General features: G+C 42.6%; 1 protein-coding gene across 1 annotated transcript in view; it reads left to right on the plus strand.

The window, feature by feature from the left end:
* Positions 1 to 1,606: 1,606 nt before the first annotated feature.
* Positions 1,607 to 13,680, plus strand: part of LOC132474139 (4-galactosyl-N-acetylglucosaminide 3-alpha-L-fucosyltransferase 9-like) — a 42,471-nt gene continuing 30,397 nt past the window's right edge. Inside the window, exon 1 of the mRNA XM_060074688.1 lies at positions 1,607 to 1,923. The gene's annotated coding sequence lies outside the window, so the exon portion shown is untranslated. The remainder of the gene's footprint in view (positions 1,924 to 13,680) is intronic.

Consider the following 13,680-nt stretch of genomic DNA (forward strand, 5'->3'; position numbering starts at 1 on the left):
CTGAGCTGCTGTTTGGTGCATACGCACAAACAACAGTCAGAGTTTTCCCCCCTACAACCCTTAGGCGCAGGGAGGCGACCCTCTCGTCTACCGGGGTAAACTCCAACACCGCGGCGCTCAGCCGGGGATTTATGAGTATCCCCACACCCGCCCGGCGCCTCACGCCCTTGGCAACTCCGGAGAAGAATAGAGTCCAACCCTTATCCAGGAGTACGGTACCAGAGCTGAGACTGTGCGTGGAGGTAAGCCCCACCAGATCTAACTGATAGCGCTCCACCTCCCTCACAAGCTCCGGTTCCTTTCCCCACAGCGAGGTGACGTTCCACGTCCCCAGAGCCAGCTTCTGCCGCCCGGGTCTGGTCCGTCGAGACCCCTGACCTTCGCTGCCACCCATGTGGCTGCGCACCCGACCCCAACGGGTCTTTCCACAGGTGGTGGGCCCATGGGATGAAGAGAGGGGGGGTGCCACGTTGTTTGTTCGGGCTGTGCCCGACCGGGCTCCGTGGCAAACCCGGCCACCAGGCGCTCGCCATCGAGCCCTCCGTCTGGGCCTGGCTCCAGACGGGGGCCCCGGGCTTCCTCCGGGCCGGGTCACATCTCCTCTTTTTTCGTTCTTCATTGGAGTTTTGTGAACCATTCTTAGTCTGGCCCCTCACCTGAGACCACTCTGCCATGAGAGACCCTACCAGGAGCACAAGGCTCCAGACAACACAGCTCTCAGGTTCACAGGGACACGCAAACCTCTCCACCACGATAAGGTGACGGTTCCAGGAGAGGGATATTGGTATGTATAAATGTAAAATAAATCCATTAACAAAAGTAAGTTTCACACATTTCTGATCCACACACGGGACTTTGGACTGCAGTCATGTGAAAACGAGGGAGGCATCTGATTGGCTACAGAGAGTTCCTTGTTGAAAAAAATGCTTTTGTTGATGGATTTATTTTACATTTATTCATACCAATATCCATTTGTGTGTGCATTGAAATGTTATTAGTGAGAAGAGAGTAATTTATATATAAATCACAAAATACATCTGTGAATCCTTCTCTGTGCATTCATTATTAATGAGACTGTTCTGACCCCATACTCTCTGCCTAGGTTTTAGTTTTAGTATATGAAGCCTCTCTGTACCTTAGTTTGAGTTGTTTTCATGATGTTTCTGCCAGTTGTTCTTGTGCAATGTAGCACTTTGAGATCATTTGTTTGATGTAATGTGCGTTATAAATAACGTTTATTATTATTATTATTATTATTATTATTATTATTATTATTATTATTATCCTTCAGGGGGGGAGATGTTGGAAGGTTGTAGAGCAAAAATGCCCACTTCCAGGTAACTCTGAATAGTGTAAATTAGAAAAGAAAGAGTGTCATACATAACAAACTATTGCGGATGTAACCTAATATACAACTCATTTGGGAGAAATCCATCGCATTCTAATATAGCCCTGCCGAGCAAACGGAGGTTTGATTTGTAATCATCCCGAGGCGTGACGGATAAATCCTAATCGATCCGGTTCAAAAAGCGTCCCTACCCTGCTTTGCCACCTGCGACAGTCAAGAGCCGCAATTGCTGCTATATATGCGCAGCCTGGATCGCGTGCGTATATAAACTCAGCAATGCGCTTCAAAAAGACTCACTTGGATGGAGGAGACCTGGTCAACACCACTCAAACCTCCTTGTTTGTAAAAAGGAAAATACTATTTGTGTAATTATTGTCATGATTGGGCAACACTGCAGCTATTGGAGGCCCCTTGGTGAAATTGATAACGTTTGGGAAGCAGTAAAGTATCTCACAGAAGAGACACACAGCTGTTCATTATTTAACACCTGTGCGATGTACGAGTGACGAGTCCATGGGCTAGTGACATACTCTCAAGATTTGGAACTGTAACATTGAAGAAAGAAAGATTATAAGGTCAGTGAATATCTGGACAATGAGAAAACCAACAACATATGATTAAAATAAATAACTTCTGACATTATACAATATAACATGTTTAAAGACAGGTGGAACGAAAAGGCAAAATTGAGGAAGTGGTTATTGTGTACGTTAAAAGTTGCTGTACTTTGGCCAAACACAAAATATAAATTATTTCAAAATATTTATTCCGCATTGCCAATATAGCCTACTAATTCAGTGAACTAATCAGTTAGAAAGCTAATGAATTCTCTAGTTTTCTTTGTTTAATTCTACCTCTCAAATGCATCTAGGCTTGGATTCAGATTTAAAACAATTTAAAATGCAGTTCCTTTTCTGGAAATTTTTGATAGGTACTCCTTAACCTGGTAACATAATTAAAGTTAGATTTGATTTGGTGAAATTGTCCCACCCACCATGGTGTGTGTGTGTGTGTGTGTGTGTGTGTGTGTGTGTGTGTGTGTGTGTGTGTGTGTGTGTGTGTGTGTGTGTGTGTGTGTGTGTGTGTGTGTGTGTGTGTGTGTGTGTGTGTGTGTGTGTGTGTGGAAAGAAAGAGAAAGATGAATAAGTAACTTTTCAGTCAGGCTTCCTGGTGATTAAAGTAACGATGTGTACCATTTCAACCATAGATGGTAGCTCAAAATAAACTGCTCAATGCTGATTGATAGTGATTTCAATAATGTTATTGTGGAAAGAAAGAGAAAGATGAATAAGTAACTTTTCAGTTCAAACTGTATCAAGAAGTCACAATAGTAAACTGGAGCCTGGCAGGTTCCTCCTGTCTGTAATGCTACCTGTGTTTCCTTGATCAAAGCATCTAAAAACGAACTGCGTGTTTGCAAGATGTTGTTGTGTGTGGTGATGGCCTAAAATGGCCTTATGTAGCCCTCATTTGAATCTTGAGTAGAATTTCCTGTTCTGCTAACCATTTCACAAACGGTTTTCCACACCTTTGCCAGTTATTTGTTAGAGCGGAAGGAGGAAGGCTATCCAGTCACACTCAGAATCCACCCCTAGCCTAATAACACAAAGGTGTGGTTTTGGCGGTTTTGGCGATGAGATATTTAGATGCAAAAAGCACACAATACTGTTGACAATAAGTGGTTATATATATTTGTAATAAAAGTACGAACAAAGATACATCACAACATGCATCAACAAACAATTAAACAGGCATACATTACAATAATCTGAGGCCTCAGATGGGAGCTTCTCTTTGCGTGTTGCGTGTATCGATTTATAGAAAATCGATAACAACAACAATGCCGCCATTTTCTTTATTTTTTGTAACCTACAATAAATAAAGCAGGCTTCCAGTCAATGGAAAAATGGCTTCTCCCCACCGGCGATTGTTGTTGTTTACGATATTCTATCAGTTCTCACCACACAACGACGTCTCATCTTTGCTCCTTGAATGTCGATATGTAATGGTATGGAGTTATTGAAACTTACTACGTGTAAAAAAGACTAGAAATTGAATGTTTATTTTTCATTGAATGTTTACATAAAGTTGCACTGGGTGCCTTTAAAGGAGCGCGCTTTTTGCCTGCACGCTCGTAGTTGAGGCAAGTGATGCTGCTGATGACGAGCCACAAAAACACAAGATAGTCATAAGTTTGGTCAATAGAAAAATAATAATAAGCATAAATACATGCAACAATGAATAACTAATTAATGGAGCCATTGCTTATATGCTAGATTACATCTTAGTTGATCGCTATCGTGTGTGTGTGTGTGCGTGTGTGTGTGTCTGTGTGTGTGTGTGTGTGTGTGTGTGTGTGTGTGTGTGTGTGTGTGTGTGTGTGTGTGTGTGTGTGTGTGTGTGTGTGTGTGTGTGTGTGTGTGTGTGTGTGCGTGTGTATGTGTACTGTTTATTATGGAAAAGATCCCCTCAACCTGAGCATTTGTGCCAGGCAGACAAACGGCAAACTGACAAATTAGAAATAGATTTTTGTGCGGTATGTCCCTGCTTCTGAAATGCGCGCACATCTCCACCCACCGCTCGTCCGCTGGTTTCCAACAGCATTCCACTTTGCGACTATCCCTGTTGCGTAATGCGGATTGTTTATGCCCTCATACATTGTTGAAATCATATGCTGGATGCTTTATTCTTTCAATGTGTTTTTTTAGTTAATGATCGGGCTATAATAAGACCACGTTGGCTATGCAACCGCGGACAAATACGATGCCCTGCAATAGCCGCAATAATTCTCTCACGCACCATGATGAAGGAACAAATGTGTGGTAGGTGTAGTGTGTTGGAACCCATACTCCTCTGCAAACATTTGAAACTCTTGGCTGCTGTACTGCGGACCATTATCACTTTGGACTATCTGGGGAATGCCATGTCTGCCAAAGATGCTTTTCATGCGAGTTATAACAGCACTGGATGGAAAGTCCTTTCCATTTACATGAAAGAGATCTGTTCCAACTTTTTGCCATGGCTCAGTCGGCATTTCTGGGATCAACATTGGCTCTTTGGCTTGCTTGTATCTGTGTCTTTGGCATGTATCACACTTACTAATCATTGTCTCAATGTCTCTGTTTATACATGGCCAGTAGACCGCTTCCCGTGCTCTTGCTCTGCATTTTTCTATGCCAAGGTGCCCCTCGTGGATTCTGCTGAGCATATCATTCCGCATAGATGCTGGGATGATGATCCCATTTTGGTCTCAGCAGTTGGCCGTTTGCCACACTCAGTTCTGCCCTGATGGAATAGTATTATGGGAGTGTGCCTTTTGTCCACCCTATTTGGAGTTTCGCTGCCACTGCCTGCAGTGTCTCATCTTCTTCAGCACCATGTCTGACACGGGGAGAGAAGAGACAATTAAGTTTACATGCCTTTCAAGCTCTTTTGACGATTTTGTTTGTGCCTCTCTTGATTGCACAGCTGCTTGGGGCGGCGCGGGTGCTCGAGACAGTGCATCAGCCAGGACTATGTATTTCCCTGGCGTGCAGATTAGATCCATATCATATCTTTGTAACCTCATCATCATACGTTGAATCCTGGGAGACATGTCATTCAGGTTCTTTTTGTAGATAGAGATGAGTGGTTGGTGATCTGTTTCTGATGTGAAAGTAGGCAGCCCGCATATGTATCCATGAAACTTCTCACTTCCAAACACTAACCCTAGAGTCTCTTTTTCAATTTGGGCATTCCTCGTTTCCGTCTCCGTCATTGATCTTGATGCATACGCCAGTGGTCTCCAGTGGCCATCGTCAGCTTGGAGCAGCACTGCGCCCAATCCGTCTTTGGATGCATCTGTGGAGACTTTTATTTTTCGAGAGGGATCAAAGAAGGTAAGCACTGGTTCTCTGGTAAGCGTCTCTTTGAGCTTCTCCCATTCTTTGTTGTGGCTGTCAGTCCACTCAAATCCTCCTTTTTGCAGCAGACCTCTGTTTTTTCACTGTTTTTGCGGATAGATTTGGAATAAAGTTCCCTAAAAAGTTCACCATTCCCATAGCTCGCAGGACCCCCTTCTTGTCCATAGGGGCAGTCATGTCAAGAATAGCCTGTACTTTGGAGAAGTCTGGCTCTACACCCTGAGAGCCAGGTGACCTTGGGTGTCTTGAAAGGCGCCTCTAAATTAAATGTTTTATTATTATTATTAAAGTGATCTCTGTGACCCCGAACTGACATTTGCTTTCGTTCAGTTTCAGACCACTCAACTGAATCCTTTTCAGGAGATTCAGCAGCCTTTCATTATGTTGTGCTAGTGTTGAGCCCCATACTATTAAATCATCGATGTACACACGGGTGTCCTCTAGCCCCTCTATGATCGATTCCATCGCCCTATGAAAAATCTCGGGGGCCGATTTTATTCCAAATGGCAATCGAAGAAAACTGTATATTCCAAAAGGTGTGTTGGATGTGCAATACTTGCTACTCTCAGAGTCCAGTTTCAGTTGCCAGAAACCATGAGATGCATCTAGTTTGCTAAAATATCTCGCCCCTGCCATTTCACTTGTGATCTCTTCCCTTTTTGTTATCTGGTAATGCTCTCTTTTAATGATTTCATTGAGATCTTTGGGGTCTAGGCACACTATTAACTCACCATTGGGTTTTTTCACAGATGTGATGGAGTTTTTTTAACACTGTTGAGCTGGTAGACCCTCTTGACCAGCTCCAGGTCCTCACATGCTCTGTCCCAGAGCAATGATTCGTGGTCATCAGGAACCACTACAAACATGAGGTTTTGTGTCTTGCCTCTCACACACATTTTAAGCCGGCACACCCCCTTGGTTTCAATTGGCTGTCCATTATATGTTTTCAGTGGGACAGTGCGTTTCTGTATTTTTGGCTTCTCTTTAAGTGCTTTAATGTCCTTTAAACTAATCAGGTTGGCTTTTGCCACTGTGTCTAGTCTGAACAGAACCACTGTCCCATTAACTAACAGAGGTGCCACCCATTTATCTGTTTGCATTGCATTGACTGGCCGTACAGTCTCCTCTATTTCACTGCCCCCCTCAGTAACCATGTACACAAACTCGGGATCACTCTGCGAATCGCTGTCATCTGTTTCATTCACTACGTGGATTTTTCGTTCCTTCTCCCTTGAAAGACACATTCTAGCATAGTGATGTTGTCCATGACACCTGGAGCAGGTTTTTCCGAATGCTGGGCACTGTGTGTCCTTATCTCGGTCCTTCCTGGGCAACTTTCCTTTGAAAGAAATTGCATCTACGTCACCATGCATTTGAGCGGGCTGCTGAGCTAGTCCTTTGTCAGCAACATCAAACGTTTCGGCATGCTGCCTAACTAACTCCCTCGCCTGGCATATTTTCACTGCCTTCTCTAGGTTCAGGTCAGCCTCACCCAACAGCTTTTCCCTGATTTTCCTGTCACAGACCCCGAACACAATTTGATCACGAATCAATGAGTCCTTCAATACAGTGAAATTACAGGTGCTAGCTTTTAGCTTCAGGTCCGTGAGGAAGCTGTCGAACGCCTCTCCTTCACGTTGCAGTCGTGATCTAAAAACGTACCTTTTGTAGGTCTCATTCTTTTTAGCAACACAACGTTCATCAAACTGCTTGAGTACTGCATCCAGCTTGTTTTTGTCTTCTTCAGGGTCAAAAGTGAACGTGTTATACACCTCTATTGCTTCGGTCACGCAACAGTTAGCAACAGTGCTATAGACGTCTCCGACACACCGATAGCTGCGAGGTACCAACCCGGTCTCACGAAAAGTCGTGACACTGTCACGTTATTTAATCTATTGAAACGTGTTCAGGATCACGTATTTTCAAAATTTTCGTGTTTTAAAGCACAAATTTCAAACCCATGTATTTCAATTGGAAGTATTTGTCGTGTCACCAGCACGACTTCCAAACTAAGGTTCTGTGCGGGAGCGTTCTCCCTAGTGTCCCTTAAGGAGCTCCGTACAGTACATTTATTGTTAAAAATTGTGAACAATATGACAGCTTTAGGCCACCCGTTTCTACTTTCACCTTTGATTCTGAGAAATTGTGACAATTCACGGATATAGGCTATTAAATGCAGGTGCGCTGCTCAGGCAAAGCGCAAAAGAAAAAAGGGTAGCTGCTTAATCTTAATCTGAATTGTATGTCTTGATGTTTTGATCTAGCCATAGATCTATTGTCTTGTTTTTGGCTATGTGAATGGAAGTCCGCGTCGATGCCTCGCAAGTCCAGTGTCGCGAGCGGACGTGACATCTAGAAGTCATACCGTATAATAATGGGTTATCATTAATATTGATGCGTAGGGGTTGATTATAACTCTTGTTTATTGTTTATACCACAGTCTGGGGGAATACTCGTATTCTGATTGGCTGCAGGGTGTGTATTATCTCCTGATATAGGCTACAGACACCTGCTAAGTAGTTCCAGTCAGTGTTTAGATTCTCTGCCCGAGCGTTTTTACTTTTATTTTATCATTATCATAAATTAGCCTAATCTGAGGAGAAATCTATGCCATAAACAGAAATATTATGGGTCTTTATTACACGGGTCTTCTTCTCAATGCCGTGGAACGCTCCGTTCACTTGCATGGGTCCGGGGATATCTCGGGATTGGTTTCTTTATTAATCGAATGGGAAATGCAATAGGTCTATTTTAGGACCGAATCACCGTTGAACTTGTTTCTAATAACATTTCTAGCGAGAAATATACTTTTTACTTGCATAATCTTTAGTCAGTGATTACGTCTGATCTTTAGTTTTATAGTTATTAGGAAGATTTTATCGGCTCGCTCGCATGTTTCAATGACGTCAGGTTGCTAAGGACGCTGCTTTCGCTAAACTAGCACACACACACACACACACACACACACACACACACACACACACACACACACACACACACACACACACACACACACACACACACACACACACACACACACACACACAATGCATTTCGCTGCAGATATTCCCTCAATTATTATTACTTTCAAAACGTTGGCCAAGGTGGAATATCCTTTTTATTTGGGGTGCTTCTTGGACATTTTGGGTGGATTTTGAACGGTATGTGGGCGGGACGTTTTTTGCAGGACCTGGCAACCCTGCGCTGTTGCCCGGGGTGCTGAAATGCTCCGGAACAGATCTGGATCCACTATGGCCAAAAGACTTGTATGCCCCCCCCCCCCCCCCCCCCCTTAAATAAATTCTATGGCAGAATAAAGAATAAATTCATGCATTATCATTCAACTTGAACATGTGTTTTTACAGTATAGCGTGGTGGAGGGCTGACGTATGTTGCCCAACCCGGAAGTGAGCGTCGCCCTGGTTTCCCTTGACAAAAAGCCAACGGGTTTTTCCATTGGATTTTGGATTATTGCAGAAAAATTAGCATCTTTGAAGCACCTCCTCAAAAACTGAAAATAAATAAATAAATAAAAAGATCTGTGCTCCAAAGAACGAAATGTAAACCAATGCATTCTGAATAATAATAATAATAATAATACATTTAATTTAGAGGCGCCTTTCAAGACACCCAAGGTCACTTTACAGAGCATATAGTCATCATTCAAAACTATGTAAAACAGACTAGGAATAAAAGAAAAACAGAGGTTAAACATGAAGAATAATAATAATTAGTAACACTCAAAGACGCCTACAGTGAAGGGGGGACCTCACTAACCACCACCAATGAGTAGCACCCACTTGGGTGAATGGGAGTGTTTCTCCGATTTTTCCATGCTACACAGAACAAAATGTAAACCCATGCAAATAAAGACTTCATGTTCATAATCATTTAAATATCATTAATCTCCTGAGTGTGTCGAGTGGTATTCTATTTTTTTCAACGGGGCTGCATCCAGTCACTTGACCGTCATGGTTGCTATGGTGGTTGCTATCGACCGCCCCCTCTAATCCTTACATGGTTCTAAAAACCACGCGGCAAAGGAGCTGCCGTCCATTGTGTTGTTTTTGTCGTAAACTAGGGTCAGATGGTTAAAAAATAGACAGATATTCCAAGGTATCCTTAAAAGGCAGCTTGGATGTTTTTATTTTGTGCAGTTTAGACTTCTTCTATAACCTATTTTTGAAAGCAAAACACCAAGCTCATTGATTTAATGAGGCAGGGTTATTTGAAACAATTTATTGAATAAATATTTATGAGAGGTCATTCCTTCTCCTGAGTTTGCTTCCTATTTATGTCTAGTGTACACCCCTACTGTCAACAAGCATCACCGCCCCCCCCCCCCCCCCCCCCCCCCATATGGATTTGGAGAATTGCTGCCACGTCCCGGTGGTGGAGGTATCATATATATGAAAGAGGGCATTCAATTATACTACAATGATCAATTAGGAGGCCGAAGCCCTAAAGGAAGTGATGCAATAGGTGACTGAGTCGACAACATATAAGTAAGCCTTGGGGTCTCTTATATATCAAAGGGGGTCTCAAAGGACGCATATATGCTTCAACCTGTGGCTTACAGGAAATGACTCAGCAAGTGCTCCATCTTGTTGCACCCACCCAGCGGCTCGCTTGCAAGATTTTGGCCTGAAGTTCTTCCCAGACCTACACCGTAGCCATCCAACCTGCATATCGGAGAATCAGGCCTCTCTTTAATAATGACAAAAAGTTATGAGAGGAATACACATAAACTTTTGTTGTCTCATAAGCGGCGTGGTGCCGGCTGCTTTTGACCTTTTGACCCCAGACTTCTGAGGGAATAGCTGCATCAATTCATTAGTCAATCAGAAGTATGTAAATATCTTCCCGGTGTCGTAAGAGGGCGAACAAGGTGTCCTTCAACATCTACGCTTCCAGGCGATTGCAATGGTGCCACACATGAGCATATTCGAACATGTTTAATGGTAGTAATTAGCTGTCGAAATTGGAGGCCTTAATCAATAATGAGCAGCTATTGATTTACTTTCCGATAGAAATTTGTGACAAATGACATATTATTTAGCATCTACACGTTGAGCCAATGACACCAAGCATGACACTCTAGCAAATGTATTTTACATGGTACATATGGTCTAGGACATGATCTCGGTGTGGCAAGAGGGCAAGCTTGATCTCTAATAACTATAAAACTAAAGATCAGACGTAATCACTGACTAAAGATTATGCAAGTAAAAAGTATATTTCTCGCTAGAAATGTTATTAGAAACAAGTTCAACGGTGATTCGGTCCTAAAATAGACCTATTGCATTTCCCATTCGATTAATAAAGAAACCAATCCCGAGATATCCCCGGACCCATGCAAGTGAACGGAGCGTTCCACGGCATTGAGAAGACCCGTGTAATAAAGACCCATAATATTTATGGCATAGATTTCTCCTCAGATTAGGCTAATTTATGATAATGATAAAATAAAAGTAAAAACGCTCGGGCAGAGAATCTAAACACTGACTGGAACTACTTAGCAGGTGTCTGTATATCATCATATAACAAGAGTTATAATCAACCCCTACGCATCAATATTAATGATAACCCATTAGGCCTATTATACGGTATGACTTCTAGATGTCACGTCCGCTCGCGACACTGGACTTGCGAGGCATCGACGCGGACTTCCATTCACATAGCCAAAAACAAGACAATAGATCTATGGCTAGATCAAAACATCAAGACATACAATTCAGATTAAGATTAAGCAGCTACCCTTTTTTCTTTTGCGCTTTGCCTGAGCAGCGCACCTGCATTTAATAGCCTATATCCGTGAATTGTCACAATTTCTCAGAATCAAAGGTGAAAGTAGAAACGGGTGGCCTAAAGCTGTCATATTGTTCACAAGTTTTAACAATAAATGTACTGTACGGAGCTCCTTAAGGGACATTAGGGAGAACGCTCCTGCACAGAACCTTAGTTTGGAAGTCGTGCTGGTGACACGACAAATACTTCCAATTGAAATACATGGGTTTGAAATTTGTGCTTTAAAACACGAAAATTTTGAAAATACGTGATCCTGAACACGTTTCAATAGATTAAATAACGTGACAGTGTCACGACTTTTCGTGAGACCGGGTTGGAGGTACAGCTCAAACTGCTGTTTAAAAGTCTTCCAGGCGGCGTTGAGGTTCTCGGTAAGTTTTAGAGTCCCTGGTGGCTTTATAGAATCCACTCCTGGTACCATGTAAAGTTATGTAATTATAAATAAACAACTTTGGATATTTCTAAGTAGGTGTCTTTGGCTGTTTCCCAAAGTGAAGGCTGCAGCCTTGCTAGGACGCGTCCTTGCTAGTCGTGTCCTATGGAGATGAGACTAGAGTGCTAGCTCGAGTGCTTCCTAGCGTTTGTAACGTCGGACTTTGGGAACGACTTGGTAGTGTGGAAGCGCTTCCGCTTCCGCTTTTTAATACTGCGTGTCCGCTTGTAAACACATGTGCGCTTATGAATAAAACATGGCAGCAATCAAGCTGATCGATATTTATTTGACTTTTGTCTGTTATGAATGCGGTCATGTCTCCTTCGCATGGAGCCTCTTTGGGGAAGTCACAAAAGCTTTGTTGTGGTTGATCGAATTGTCTTTATTAAAAGGAAAATCCATTACATTTTTATAAAACTAAGTGAAATTGTGAACTATGAGAACTTAATTCATGCATCACATTTACAGTGTTACAGTGTTGTATTTTATCATACAATTATATACGTTCATTAAAAATTACATTGCAAATGATCGGTTGTGCATTAATTTTACAACATTGGATAGTGGCACTATCCCTTCCACCGGTAAACAAATGTTTGTGCGCCACCCTTAGGCGCACAAAAGCCTCCGTTTGCTGGGCTGACCCTAAAAAAAACGATTCAACACAAAAATAAAATAGGTATACATAAATAATGTAATCTTGTGAGCGAGTAAATTGACGTTGGTGACAGTGGTGTTTAACACCAGCTACGTCCATGCAAAATATAGCAACGTATCATTAAGTTGCAAAAACGTTTGAAAAGTGGCACAGGTCTTTAGGCTTGATTATTTGCATTAACATGATGAATCTATAAAAAGCAATACGGCACAAAATATTTCTGAAAACTAATATAACTTCACTTCGTTTGAACGTGTACTGCTCTGCCATTTTCAAGAACCCGCCCAGTGAACGCAGAGGATTGTGGGTAGTTTTGGCTCGTCTAGGATGCAGCGATGCATCCTTGAAAAATCTCGGAATTCTCAAAAACAAAGGACGCAAAAATGGCGCGGCTTTCGAGTGTCCTCAACATTGGAACAGTGCTTGTCGGCGTTCTATGACGTAGCGTCCTTAAAAGGGCGGCCGTTGAGCATGCTTCCTTGACATTGGGAAACAGCCCCCATTTTACCAGCCTTCATGGTTCTTCCGTTACACTTGTTCTGTCGTTCTCAAGCAGTGGCGGCGCCAGAGATTTTTTTCTGGTGGTGCTATGGGGGTGCTCGGCGTTTTACTGAGGGTGCTATGAAATTAGGGTGATAGCATATGAGTCTCATTTTTCTCTACTACAACACCTCCCCACCATATCGTCACATATGTTTACACGTTTGCTCTCTAACGGGTCTTTGGGGTACATAAAAAGCGCCATTCAAATCGATCGTATTATTATTGTCATTAGGCTACTTCTGACGGACGCGCACAAAGCCGCGTTCATCTCCGACGGTCAAAATGGATGCAGCATGTTATAGATAACGTAATCCCAAATACTTCACTTATTTCAGTGTGTGGATTAAAGTTTGCGCCAGATGACTACCAGGTCACCAGTACCATGAGCGACAAATTAAACTAAACATACCAAGTTCAATACACTTCTAACTAAAGACGGCAGATTAGAATGTCAGATAGAATTAACTTAAACAGGCAAAGAGTCAGAAATGCTTTCAAAAAGAGTATTATTTTAGGTCACAATCAAAACATGAATGAAACCAAACAGTAGGCACTCAAAACCACAATAATAAGAGATCAAAAAGTGTATCAAAAAGTGCACACAAAACTATGCTTAAAAATCCTTAAGAAAAACCAAAATCCAGGCAAGCCAGCAGATCAGGTGTCAGTTTCCACCTAAACAAGAACAATGTGACAGAAAAACACATTGTAAACCCAATTGCAAAAACCCAGCAGAATGCAACAGACAACACGGGAAAATCTTTCACTTACCTACGTCTTCATAACAGGACAATGCGTCTGTTGTTGTGGTTGAGAGCGAAGGCATCTATGATCCTGTCGATGTCCAAGGCCCGTGCTCGCAGAGGGTTAATCGCCAGAAGTGCAAGGTCACTGGTTCGGCCATCCCCACTGCTATTCCTCAGGTAGCTCTTCAAGCGACGCAGACAAGAAAAACTGCGCTCGCAGCTCGCAGATGTTACAGGCAGGG

Source organism: Gadus macrocephalus, chromosome 16 (genome assembly GCF_031168955.1).
Source record: "Gadus macrocephalus chromosome 16, ASM3116895v1".
Lineage (NCBI taxonomy): Eukaryota > Metazoa > Chordata > Actinopteri > Gadiformes > Gadidae > Gadus > Gadus macrocephalus.